A 14,493-nucleotide genomic window follows, 5' to 3' on the forward strand; every position below is an offset into this window, starting at 1 on the left:
CACAAAACGTGGCGACCATTTGGTCCGGTTCCTGTTATAACTGTTATGGTTAATATAATTGAATAACTGTCACTGATTCCTATATGTAACTGTAACCGCATGCGGCCCTCATATGTCCAGTACTTTCGAGAAGGTAGCAGAGATTTCTTGGCGACCGAGAGAAAACTATTGGGTCAATCCATAAATTCGTGCGCATTTTTTTTTCGTAAATTTTTAAATAATATAAAAAACGCAATTTAACATTTTAATCAATTACATATTTTCCTCCATCATCTCCAATGTCTCGCCATTTTACAGGCAGCTTTTTTATGCCATTGCTGTAGAAAGACTCTGGTGTTGATGCAAAAAAACTTTAAAGTCCATTGTGTACATCCTGTTTAGAATTTAATTTTTTTCCCAATCAAAAATTTTGTAAGGCACGAAATAAGTGAAAATCACTTGGGGCAATATCTGGGGAGAATGCCAGATGTAGCAAAAGCTCCCAATTAAATTCAGTAATTTTTTGCAGCGTTGTTCGAGCCGTATGCGGTCTAGCGTTATCACAATTAAACAGCACTTTCTTGATATTCACCCATCGTGGGCGTTTTTTGATCAATTCTGAGTTTAGACGGCAAAGCTGTTCACGATAAACTGCTGAATGAATCGTTTGATATGGTTCTAACAGTTCAAAACGTCCTGAACGGGAATCATCATCCATGCTGCTTTCTCCAACTTTAAATTTTTTAAACCATTTCTGGGCAGTTCTTACACTAATGGTGTGGTCACCATGTACACTATTAATTTTTATCGCTGCAAACCTGGCAGATTCACCACACGAAAATAAAAAATGTAATACAACACGTTTGTACTGATTATCTATATTCATCTTCTACGGGTACTAAAATGCGTTCGATATTTACGAAAGTTGGTGATGAACTGAATAATATGTTAGTCAAACGATGACAAGTTTCAACAGGTCCAAAATCGTATTGTTTTAGTACATGCGTCATAGTAAATTCCACGCATACTCTTAATGCGCACGAACTGATGGACTGATCCGATATATAAGACACGGCAGAGTTTCAGTTTCTCAATAGGTATTTAGTTCAGCGTGAGTTCGGAGTATTATGATCTCTCCGTGTGAGCTTCGCTCTTTAGATGCGCTTTGCATTGCATTGTGTTTAACGTTTTTAGTAGTTTAGAGCGCAATTATTGATTGTACTCTGCGATACTGGCGAAGAGTTATACGACTATTTTTGGGGTAAGTTGCAGAACTGAGAAGTGTTCCTTTTGGTAAAATAAATTTTATCAAACTACATCGGTTCTGTGGGTTACAGCCGAAAACATCGCGGCAAAAACATCGCGGACGAAAACGTCGCGGAGAAAACAACGCAAGGCAAAAACGTCGTGCTACAAAACATCGTGGGAGAAAACATCGCAAAGAGAAAACATCGCAGTCCTAAAACATCGTGGTACAAAACATCGTCGTCGAAAATAAAGCGGTTCAAAAACCTTCGCAGTTTAAAAACATCGTCGTCGAAAATATCGTGGTAAAAAAATAAAGTATCTACAAATCGTCGCATGACGATAACATCGCAGATATGCTTTTTTCAGACATTCTTTTCGCAGACATTCTTTAATAACTGTAAATTTATATTCCCATAATGATTTGTGAGCGCAAGATAGGAAGAAGGATAATTTTTACTTTCATATTTTTTTATTAACTAATAAATTTTTGCTGAGAAAATAAGAAGGAAACTTAAGCATAGAAAATTAATGCAACTTATAGCACTTAATGGAATTTTAAACCGACATAGTTAACTAACAAAGGCCATTAATAAATCATTTTTGTAATGCTTTTACTGGTAATTTTTCACGAAAAGTATAAGCTATAAGTTGCATTTAATTATCTATGCTTAAGTTTCCTTCTTACTTTTTCAGCAAAAATTTATTAGTTATTTAAAAAATGTGAAAGTAAAAATTATCCTTCTTTACATCTTTCGCTCACAAATCATTATGGGAATATTCATTTCCAATTATTAAAACCTGAAAAAAAAATATCTGCGATGTTATCGTCATGCGATGATTTGTAGATACTTCATTTTTTACTACGATATTTTCGACGACGATGTTTTTAAACTGCGAAGTTTTTGAACCGCTTTATTTTCGACCACGATATTTTGTACCACGATGTTTTAGAACTGCGATGTTTTCTCTTTGCGATGTTTTCTCCCACGATGTTTTGTAGCACGACGTTTTCTCCTTGCGTTGTTTTCTCCGCGACGTTTTCGTCTGCGATGTTTTTGCCGCGATGTTATCGGCGGACACCGTTCTGTGTGTATTCAATCTATTACGAACCTACACGCATGCGACAATAAAAATCAGCAAAGCTGCAACTTTGTGTTTGGTCAAACTCTGCGCCAAACACAGAGTTGCAGCTTTGCTAAATTTATATTCTGTCATTACCGATTGATGCCAGCAACTAGAAGTGCTCAACAAGAATTGGCGTATCACATGTAAATTAGGAGGACTTTAGTTCATATGGTTAGGAAGATCCTTCTTTCTCGGTTGCGAGGGTGGAAAAAAAAATGTCTACGTGAGAACAACAAAGATATAGTTAACAAAAGCTATCATTTACTATCGTTTAACTAAAGCATTCTAAAATTTGTCTGTGTTGTTTTCATGTAGGGATATATTTCTTTGTCCTCATTTTCTCTCCCGCAGCTGAGGAAGCAGGTTCTGGGTTCTGTCTAACCTTTGAAAATAATGTGCTATAAATTTAATCACGATAAGTATTGCATAATACAACTCGTAGTTGTTTTATCATTTACTTTTTCACTGTATTCTTTTTCTTATGTAATGAAATGGATTAAACTTTAAAATGCTAAATATTGTGCATTTCGTTTTTAGGTTAGTATGGTGTGATAATTTCTTCATTTCAAACACGACAGTCCTCCAATCTCTTTCAAAGTCACCTGAGTTATGTTGTTGCGATGGCTAATGGGTGCTGGAGATTACTAATCTTTACGTTGAACATGATGCTGTTGGCGTATTCCATATTAACCCCACGGGGATGCTACAGCATCTTCTGAAAATGCTATGCCTTATTAGGTCAGATCGATGTTTCCCAATAGAAGAGAACTGGACTGGTCCATGTAGAGGTAGGACGATCCATACAATCCTTTCTTGGTAATCATTAAAGATAATTTTTTTCCCATCAGGATCAATATTTTTCGTGTGCTCTAGATTAAATACATCAGAATTACTCAAGAGTTCTGAAAATAATATGCGTTAGTACAAAAGATCGGTGTAGTCCAGAAGGAAAATATTGAACTGCTCCAGTTGCTAGTATAATAGCCGCTTTTGTACTTTATTAACAGCGAGTAGAAATTGCTAATCGTGAGCAATGCTGTTTACTTGTTCCGCAATAACTGGCCAACACGAGATAACTCGTATTAGCGCTCTTCTTCAAGGACGGCCAATACGAGTTATCTCGTAGTTTCCTGCTTTGTCACTTTTGCGCCGCTACGAGTTAGTTCGTAGTTTATGAGTGTAAATATGAATGGATGGCCTCTTGGAAGAAAATAAACAATCACCTTTGGCTTATAGGAATAGAAATTTTATTGAAAATGAACCAAAAATATGCATTCAATGTTTCTTTATTCATTAGTTAAAAAATGTATTTATTGTTTGTGGTAAATTTTAAAACAATCTTCAACAGAACGAGTTGGCTTCTCGGAATAATATACAGTAAGACCCCGCTTAACGCGGAGGATACGTTCCATCAAAGTAGAGCGTAATGCGAAACAGCGCTAAACGAGGCTATCTTTACATGTAAATATTGGGGTTAGGGGAAGATGGCTAGGAAATTGTTTAGGTATTAAATTTAAAAAGTATGTTTTTTTAATAAAAATAAAACCAAACATTTATTTCTTAAAGCCCAAATTAATACCACATTATTATTTCTTGCAAAAATAAAAACAAAATATAAATAACAAAACGAATATTCTTAAAAAAAAACAAATAAAATTCTCAGTCAGTCATATTTAGTTAGCCTTCCGCGTTTTCAGTGTTCTGCCTTTTTGCGACAAAAGCATCTAATGTTGTTTGCCTTTTTCTTTTGCGTTGTTCTCTTAAAAGTTCTTCATAAACGGATAGAGCATCTCTAACACCACGCCTTACTTTTGAGCTCCTGTCAAAATTCGGATCATTTTCAATGAATTGATCCATTATTTCAGTTATGGTAGACAAGCTCCTTTTTACAAACGCCATCGAAAGTTCTTTTTGCTCTTCTTCTGAATCACTGCTGTCAACATTTTTGTTTCCTTCTTGTTCAGTTAATTCCTTGAGCTCATCATTAGAATGACTAGCCGCTGTTTCTTGAATTATTTCTTCGACATCGTCCACATTTACCCCTTCAAAATATGTCTGTACAATACCGCACCAAACAAGAAATACAAGTACACTCTTTCGGATATGTATTTGAAACCTATCGCTGCATAATATTTCGGGGAATCCCCGTATGCTGCGAGCGATTTCGTGGAATCCCCGGGTTGAAATAAAAGAGCGGTAAACCGAAACAGCGCTAAACGAAACAGCGTTAAGCGGGGTCTTACTGTAATATGATTAAATCGATTTGGGTTCTCGGTCCGGAATCTGAAACGTACCCTGGCAGTCGGTTCATTAAACTTGGTAGCAAAGCAACTTTTAAAACTGTTATGCTGTAGTGGTTAAGATGATGGTTCTCCAACAAATTTGCTCTTTACCTTTTGTTTAATAAATAAGCTTTACAAATAAGTCAAATTTGTTTTGCTTCTAACTCTTCCTTTGCCTGATTTTGCATTATCCTTAATTTGTGGATATGAGTGTATTTAAAATTTCAGGCTTTACTATAACTTCTCTTTTTCGTATTCTTCACGAAAATACAAACGAGTAGCCAGTATTTAAATTGTGTTTGGATTTTAAGACAAAGAGTGTGTTTCTGGCACTGCGTGCGCGTTACTTTGTTAGTTTCCTGCCAGCTCTGATAGTTGTAACTATTCGGCTTCACCATCTCTCGCTGCTGATACTCGTTCAGATTTCTCAAATCTAGCATCACGATAAATTGTGGGAATTGAAGCACAATAGAGTACCTTTATGTTCTGAATTCTGTTTAATTATATAGGTTAGTTTAAGCTTCTCAATAATTTATCTTCTCAGCGTGATAATTCGCTACTCGTCTGTTGGTGCTATTAGACTAAAATACCGTTATCAGATCTAGCATAACCCTACAAAGTTATTAGATACGCTGTGCCATTTTTGTCCATGCATTAAAAACTGAAATATTTCAGTTACAGAATGATTGTTTTCCCGCCAGGAACGAATTTTTATTTCTTACTTTTAGTCTAAACGATTTAATTTCTTTCTGTTTGCCAATTATATTATCTTTCGCTGCAATTCTTAATCCGTACTTTTATTTTAGTTTCTCCGCCAACTTCTTCTCACGATGACGCCTTCTAACGGCAGTCCCTATGAGACTCTATAATTGATTTCCAGAGTGTGATTCTTTTTTTTGTTTGTTTGTTTTTTTTTTTTGTTTTTGTTTTTTATATATATATTTTATGCCATGTCATAAAAATTACCCTCAAGATTCTTTCGCGGCTGGCTTTGAGATTCTGGCGAAAGCTCTGGATTGATAAAATGTCCAGTATTGGATTTGATTTGATTTCCTGCTACAACATTTATTTTGCTTTGAAGAGGAATTTCTGTTTATGTGTTAAGAAATATTGGCGAACTGAGGAAACGGGGCAAAATGATAAAATATCCTGTTGACAGAAGCTTTCACTAGAAATCTTATTACTTCTTATATATATATATATATATAGAAACCTTGCTTTCCACGTAGGAAAAACAAATAAATGTCTCTGCGTCAAAGTTCTGTGATGGACTTACGCAGCATTAATAGTACATAGCATTTTTCGGGTAGCGTTTGAAAATCTATAAAGGTAAAGGTATCTCTTTGCTAGATATAAAACAGTTAGTTAATTTTGTGATTAGCCATACATCCAGCGAAAGACTGCATTGTGTGTTTAGCAATAATTTTTGTCAGTAGATTATAATTTTTAGTTATTCCATTTTTTCAGTTTATGAGAAAGTGGTGGTGGTGGTGTATTTAATTATGGCAAAGCACACTAGGGCTATCTGCCTAAGGGGAGGGATGCCTTCGTGGAGGACTTTCTAAGGGAAACTGGCTCGTATACACGTTACACATGGGGAAAACCACGAAAACGCCCATGCAGCCAGCCCGTTCGCGGGATTCGAACCTCGGACCGAACTACCAGTGTTCAGCGACTTTACCGCTCGGCCGCTGGTGGGCCTATGAGAAAGTGGGGTCTAAATTTAATTATTTACATAACCGAAAATTTTAAATTGCAATAAACTTTTATTTCAGGGTAATAACTTCTTTTTAAATTAAACTGACGTATATTGAAAGATTTATTTGTAACCTTCCCAATTTTTGTTTTTCCAAATTCCAACGTCTATATTAGTTTCGAAGCTGCCACCCAACCGGCATAGTGGTTAGCGTCGATGACTGCCATGCTCAAGAACCCGGGTTCGAACCCCGGAGAAGGCATGGTTGTTAGCAAATGTGTAGCGTGCGTGCGGCATGAGGACACTCTGAATATACGGCGAGCCGAAAGTGCGCTCGAGAAGTTGTTGGTGGTGGTGGGAAGAGGGCTGTGAGACCCCTCTTCCCACCACGACGACTTCAGACACTTCCGCACCCCCCCCCGGATGCTGTTCCTCAAAATTAGGAGCGGAACTGAGTTAAATCGCTCCTTAAGGTGTTCAAGGCTGTTGCGTATCTTACGCTCCTTGCCATGAGGAATTTTGTGGGCTTAGGCTGACTATAGGTCAGACATATGAACGTTTTAGAAATAGGCACAGGAGCTTGGGTCGTCTACATAAACGGTTGTATCACACTTCAAATTGTTGCCACCAAATATTGTGGTCCTTCATTATTTTTAAAGAAATTAAATAACGAACAATATGCATGTATGTAAGTTCTTCGCACAGTGAAAAAAACGACGGTGTAAATAGAGCAGTTAAACAGTAGCAACAACACTATAAAGTTTTACTGGTTTCTATGGGGCATTTTGAAACTAGTAAGAAAAACCCACAGAGAACAACAGAAACCAGTAAAATTCAATAGAAACGCATAAAATGTTTTCCTGGTTTCTATGGGACATTTCAGCAGGGAACATTGTACAAAAAAATCACTTTTATCTCCAGCGCGTGAGTCTCTGTATCGGAAATTCCTAATGATATGCTCATTTTTACCCCTTTCCGGCTCGCTACCTTTTAAAGTCGACGTTTTGATTAAAAAAAAAAAAAAAAAAAAAAAAAAAAAAGTAGGCAGTCTAATTAGGCCTAGAGGAGTACGCAAGTAAAATTTTGTGAAGATAGCACTTATCGTTTTAATTCTGTGGGTGTGCCCAAAGTGGCACACTGATTGAATAGAGCTTCGAAAAGAGTGCTGAAACGAGCATTGTTGTCAATGAACTGACCGATGAGATGCGCAGAAACAAAGAATACAGACTCTCAGTTGTCCTAGATTATCGGTGAGTCCTGTCTGGGCACACCTAGGGTTCGCCGTTTGATTTTAGGCAAGATTTCAAGGTAAAAATTTAAAACTAATATAGAATAAGGAGATTAGCATACAGCCAAAAAAATAACATAGAAATTTCTTTTCAAACAATTCCTTTTATACCCTAAAAATATCTGAAAGATTTCTTTGAAAAATGAGGGTCTTAAAAAATTAACATGGCTAAAATATACGGACTGGTTTATTTTGAGCTGCCATCTACTATAAATAAAAAATCTGATGTGTACACTGCATGACTTCCTTGTACGGAATATTAAATTATACGCATTTTTTCTTGCTTTTCATTTAAACTTATTGGATTGAATAAAATCTATTTCGCCGACGGCGCATAAACCACAATAGAATAAATGCATTCTTTAAAATTCACTCTAGTATTTGTTTACCATAGCGACACTCTGGCGCTAGATTCAATTAACAGTATTATATTTCGTTTATATTATAACTCATAATGCACAAAATTTATATCATTTAAAGAATAGAATTATCTAATCTTTGCCACATGTTCTATTCAAATACTATAATAAAGCTAAAACGATGTATAAAAGAAATTAAACAAACAAAACAAAAAGGAACAGTTTTTCACAGACGATTGAGTAATTCTCATTCAATTAATTCAGTTCTCATTTCGCGAGAAGGCAAAAATACATAAAAACTCAAAATATCTCTATTAAAAATTACGAAGTAAATCTTAAACGCATATTTCCTCGAAAACATTCCAGAAAGGATTAAGCATGATTTAATTGGCAATAATAAATGAAGGCGTTATCTTTGTTGTTGCGAAACTAAGTTTCTCTAAATTGGCAACAAATCCACTAGTCTGCTGTTTCAAATGTAAACAATAATGGCCGCCATAAAAAAAAAAAAAAGGCTTAGCGGCACTTAAACAACTTATAATTGTGAATAATTCCAAACATATTGCATACAGATTTGCTAAAGGCATAAAAACCTTAACCGGAAGATAAAAACAACATAATTCAATCATTTTTAAAGCAAAAAATGTACAATTTACAACATATAAGAGTAAAGAAACTGAGATCACTGAGCCGGGTAACAAGGTGGATATATATATAAATATATTTATATACGTTTGGTGCAGCCGATTGTAACCAAAATACGAGGTGCACATCTACGTGTTATAGTAGTCCTATATACAAAATTTCAACGTTCTGAGGCTACTCGTTTTTGAGTTATGTGAGATACGTACGTACGTTCGAACGTACATACGTCCGTACAGACGCCACGAAAAATTCTCTTCAGAATTATTTTTAAAGCAGTTTTATAATTTTTTTTGGAAGAAACGAGTCTTTTATTCTTTCTTTACGTACAGATATCACGCAAAAACATCGTTAAATTGCATTCGATAGCGGTCAAAATGGATATTTTCGTTGAAATATGCTGCCTGAAACTTTTCGCGATTACAATACTTCCTTTTTACTTCGTACAAGGAAGTAAAAAGGTTCAGAGTAACCTATAGTATCATATAAATCCTTTTTCATTCAAATTTTCTGTGCGTACAGAAGGGTCCTCACCCAACACACTGTGCCGCAAAGGATTAAGCTATTTTTCGATACTGGTGTGGAAGTGAATATTATGGTTTAGTGCGAAGAACATGATATTTAATAAATAAAGGTAACACACAAAATGGTAAAAAAAAAACCCTTTGGACGTAATTTAAAATCTGAAACATTTCAGATTTTTTTTATTATTAATATTATTGAAACAGCCCTAAGTAAACGTGACCACATTAAGCGATGGCTACTGTATAACGAAAAAATCCAGTGCGACTTTTAGAAAGGAAATTTTTGTCTACCGGTGAGTTGTTTGAAACACTGCGACGGGTTCGCCTCCGAACGCCCTCATGCTTCTTTACATTTCTAACGCGAAGCTTCCTGTTCCGTGTATGACATTCTGCTTACCAAGACAGAGGATGAATTATCGAGTGTAGTCGTAGAGACATTAATAGGTTTTTGCATCATAAATGAGCCCGCATAACCTAAAGAATACAATTTCCCAGGCGTCTATTCTTCGAGAGACTATTGTCGTCCAACAAATCGGATTAAACTCATCGATGTGTTCTATTGGTGATGACATTCAAGGAAAGCTGTCATTACCTTTGTCTTCGTATTGATTTTACATAATAAATTTAAATTATCTTTCGGGGGGAAATCAAAAAAATTTTCAGAAAAGTAAAAGTGTGCCTCGGGTAATTAGTAATAGCAATATTCCTTTGCAGTAAAAAAAAATTTAAAAAAAAATTGTATTCTATAGGTAGAGGAGTATGACTTGAATAGCTAATGAAGAAAGTTGGAAAAGATAATAATGGTTACGTAAAGTTATCAGGTTCAATGTTCGGTCTTACTTTCTTTGGGAACATGCATAGACCTGACTCGGAACAGGGAGCTTACTAAAGCTATGTTCAATAACTGTGGGAAGTAGACAAGATACACAGGAAGGGTATACAAAACCCTTTATTTTTCACTCTTTACAATAATTTCCGTACTTCGGAATACAGAGACCAACTACTTGTGGTCTGAACGTAAGAATATAAAAATATAACTAAACTCTAACTTAAATTTGGAATAATCAACAAGGGCGTACGTGTAAGATTGGCCGGATATTAACAGGAAGCCGTATGTAGTACAGAGAACTGTCAACACTATAATACGTTTAAAATTATCACGAGGATTAAACCTCTGGCCTGGAAGGCAACCAGCAACCGAGTAAATCTGCTAAGGCAAGCGGCCTGCTTCGACTAACTCCTTCCTCTCTCTCGCTTGGCAAAAAGCCACAACTTAAGTACTTGGCGTTCGCCAGACAAATTTCGCATAAATAAGTTAACGCTTTTAATTCTGGCCGGAAGTAGAAAATAAGAAGTGATAGTAAAGATTTAAAATAAAATAAACGTTAGTAAAACTTAAGATCCTTACAAAGTAACGTTTTATAGAAGAAGCATCTGAAAACTAAACTTTAAAAATATATTTTGATTAGAGCACTGGTCTTGAAACTATGATTTTTATGTGCAATTATTTTCTATTATGATTATGTTGGATGCTTTGTATTATAAATGAAATTGTAAGGATATTCTTGAGGAAAACCATTCTTTTAAAATATATTTTGAATAAAACTCGGCCGATCTCGAAGGCAATGGTTATTTACAGAGGGTATTTACGGATTTTTATTGCAATTTCGGCAAATAATTTTTAAAAAACCAATTGTTTTGGAATAAACGTTTTTGGAAACAGCTTGTTATTTTAAATAAGAAATAATGTCTGCTACTCTGAAATGTTTTCTTTTTCTAAAATGTCGCATGTAAACAACTTGCGCTTTGAATGATATATATCTGTGCTTTTCGAAGAAAAATATTCCTATTCCTTAATTCAAAAAGATAGTAAAATGCTTTGTTTATTTTTTTTTAAGGTTCAAAATAATCAGCATTACAAATCGGAAAGGGAGAAACCGCTCAGTCGTTACATGAAAAGAACACTTAATACCCAAAAAAGCTACGTGCTGTTTATAAAAGTTTAATCGTTTGTAAAAAGAGAAAAACCGCTGAAGTAGAAATTAATTTCAAAGTCTTTAACTACATCTGTAGTAACAATAAATAAAATAATTAACCAAGGTTTACAAATTAAGAAAGCAATAAAACATAGCGCTCACCAGCTGTTCCCGCGGCATATGGTTCAACGATTTCTGTAATCTATATGAAAACTAGAAAGACCAATGGAGCAGGAGAATAGAATTGCATTAAGACACATGATAAAGCACGGGTTTATCTAAATGACTGCAACAAAGGAAGTCGTCTAGACGGTATAGTTATTAAGGAAGTCTACTTCGTACCGAAAGGCCCAGGTTCCAATCCCGGAGACGGCATGGATGTTTGTAAATGTATAGTGTCCTTGCGGCAGGGGGACACTCTAAATATGTGGCGCGAGCCTCATGAGTGGCTGCTGGTAGCGGAAGAGAAGTGGGAGACTTAAACCATAAAATTCAATTTAACAATAATATCGCAAAATAATTTTTCAATGAGTATGTCTTTAGAACTACCGATACAGTCTAAAGCGCAAAAATGTTTTTTTTTCCTCCCACCCCCTTTTTTTTTAGTCCAAAGGGATTTCAGTCCCGAAGGACTATTGCTTTCGTTTTGGCATTTTGCGTCGGACTCATAAACGTCGGTTCACTTTTCAAACTGTTGCCACAAAATGTTAGAGTCCTGCATTATATTTGAAGAAATTAAATAATGAAAAATCTGCATAAATGATTGTCTATTTCTCGCATTGTGATAAAACAATGGTACATAGAGCCATCGAATTTTGAATGACGAAATCCTACTGCGAATATGGGCATCTGAAATCCCAAATTTGGAATTTGTTTTATTATAGATTTTATATTTTGTAAAACTTTAACGAATTTTTGATTTACAAACTCAATGCTTTAAAAGCGAGAAATGGCAACGTTATATAGAAAAAAAATACTTTTATCTCCAGCTCGCGAGACTGTGTATATCGGAAATTCTAAAGATATGCTTAATTTAACATTATTTTGCGATATTGCTCTTGAACTGAATTTTATGGTTTAAGTGCAAAGAACATGATATTTAATAAATAAAGGTAACACTCAAAACGTTAAAAAAACGCCCCTTTGGACGTAATTTAAAATCTGAAACATTTCAGATTTTTTTTTTTTTTTTTTTTTTTTTTTTTTGTGTGTGTGTGTGTGTGTGTGTGTATACAGTGTTGCCATTACTCGCTTTTAAATCGTTGAATTTGTTAATCAAAAATTCGTTGGAGTGTTACAAAATATGAAATCGATTATAAAATAAATAATTTCCAAATAAGGGTTTGCAGATGCCATATTCGGTGGAAGATTACGTTATTCAAAATTGGCTGGCTTTAGACACAATCGTTTCATCACAGCGCGAGAAACATACATGCATTAATGCCGATTTTTCATTATTTAATTTCTTGTATAATACAGGGCTCTAATATTTGGTGGCAACAGTTTGAAAAGTGAACCGATGTTTCAACGCAAAATGCCAAAACGAAATTAATAGTCCTTCTGGGCAAATTGCCCATTTGGACTTAAAAAAATATATAAATAAAAAAAAAAAAAAATCTGAAATGTTTCAGATTTTAAATTACGTCCAAAGGGGCGTTTTTTTAACATTTTGTGTGTTACCTTTCTTTATTAAATATCATGTTCCTCGCACTTAAACCATAAGATCCAGTGCAACAGCAATATCGCAAAATAGTTTTAAAACGAGCATATCTTTAGAATTTCCGATACAGAGACTCACGCGCTGGAGATAAAAATTTTTTTTCTGCACAACGTTGCCATTGCTCGCTTTGAAATCCTTGAGTTTGTTAATCAAAAATTCGTCAAAGTTTTAAAAAATAGGAAATCGATCATAAAACAAATTTCAAATTTCAAATTTGGTCTTCCACATGCTCATATTCGTTGGAGGATTACGTTATTCAAAATTCGATGACTCTATGTACCGTTGTTTTATCACAATACGAGAAATATACATACATTTATGCAGATTTTTCATTATTTAATTTCTTCAAATATAATGCAAGACTCTAACATTTTGTGGCAACAGTTTGAAAAGTGAACCGACATTTATGAGTCCGATGCAAAATGCCAAAACGAAACTAATAGTCCTTCGGGATTCAAATCCCTTTGGACTAACAATTTACGGTTTAAATATTGATTAAAGGCCTTCAAAATCGTTCTAAAAATGAGCAAACACCCTCTGTATTTCCCCGGAAACGGAAAAAAAAAAAAAAAAAAAAAAAAAAAAAAAAAAATTATTCAAAATCTTCGCTATTTAAAGTTGTTCTCTGTTTCTAATTTTAAATTACTTTTTTTTCCGGATTGAATCTATGCCAATTCAATAACAGAGTCTACTATAGGCAACATGTTATCATATTATGTCTGTATACTGTTTTTCTATAAATACATATCACTGGAATAAAACATCCTGTAACATTATCGTTCCCACAGGATTCCTGTTGAATATCGCGCTTTTAGCAATGTATTCACTTTAAGCAGCTATCTACAATACGTTGTTCTGATTGAAACAAATACTTCATTGAGCGTGTTTGCAAGTGTGCCGGTCCTTGGAGTCCGATGTCCATCATCGGGTGTTAATAGGACGATATCGGATTGCGTTCCAAAAACCCTGCGGAGAAACCCTACATGTGCTTAGCCTTGTCAACAGATCCCGATTCATTCATGCATCGACCCCATCCGTGCGTCATTGGAACTAGCGTGAATCAGAATGATGCAACCGGTCACGTGACTCTTGGCATATCTAGGTAAGCACTTAAGCTCGACGCGAAAGATCAGGTATGGTTTATATCAGGATATCTGAATATCGACCTAGGTCCTTGCATGGGAAAAAGTTCAGATAAGTGGAAAATGCTAATTGTTAATTAGTGGATGATTTTTAACGAATGAGTACTCGAGTATCAGGTATAGTTTAAATACTTTCCATATTGTAATGGAGTTGTAGCTGTTTTTTGTCCATGAATTTCATGGAAGAAGGGTTTTCAGAGCTTCAAGGAGATTGGACTTCTACCCCAATTTTGTGAGAGAGCACCCCGAGGGGTGGTCCCAGGCTCTCTCACCCCTCGCTCCATCCAGGACTTTCAGTTCGCAATACATTTAGAGTGCTCCCTTACCACAGAGACACTATACATTTACAAACATCCATGCCTTCTCCGGGATTCGAACCCGGGCCTTCCGCTACATCAGTAGGCTCTCCTAACTACTATGCCGTCTAGGCGACTATGGAGTTGTTGTTAAAGCATCTTAAGCAAGGCCTAATTAATTTCTGAAACTGCATAAGGGGCACCTTTGTTGGGCCT

Source organism: Stegodyphus dumicola, chromosome 8 (genome assembly GCF_044657685.1).
Source record: "Stegodyphus dumicola isolate Sdum_Otavi_A_Nest chromosome 8, ASM4465768v1".
In the NCBI taxonomy this organism is placed as follows: domain Eukaryota; kingdom Metazoa; phylum Arthropoda; class Arachnida; order Araneae; family Eresidae; genus Stegodyphus; species Stegodyphus dumicola.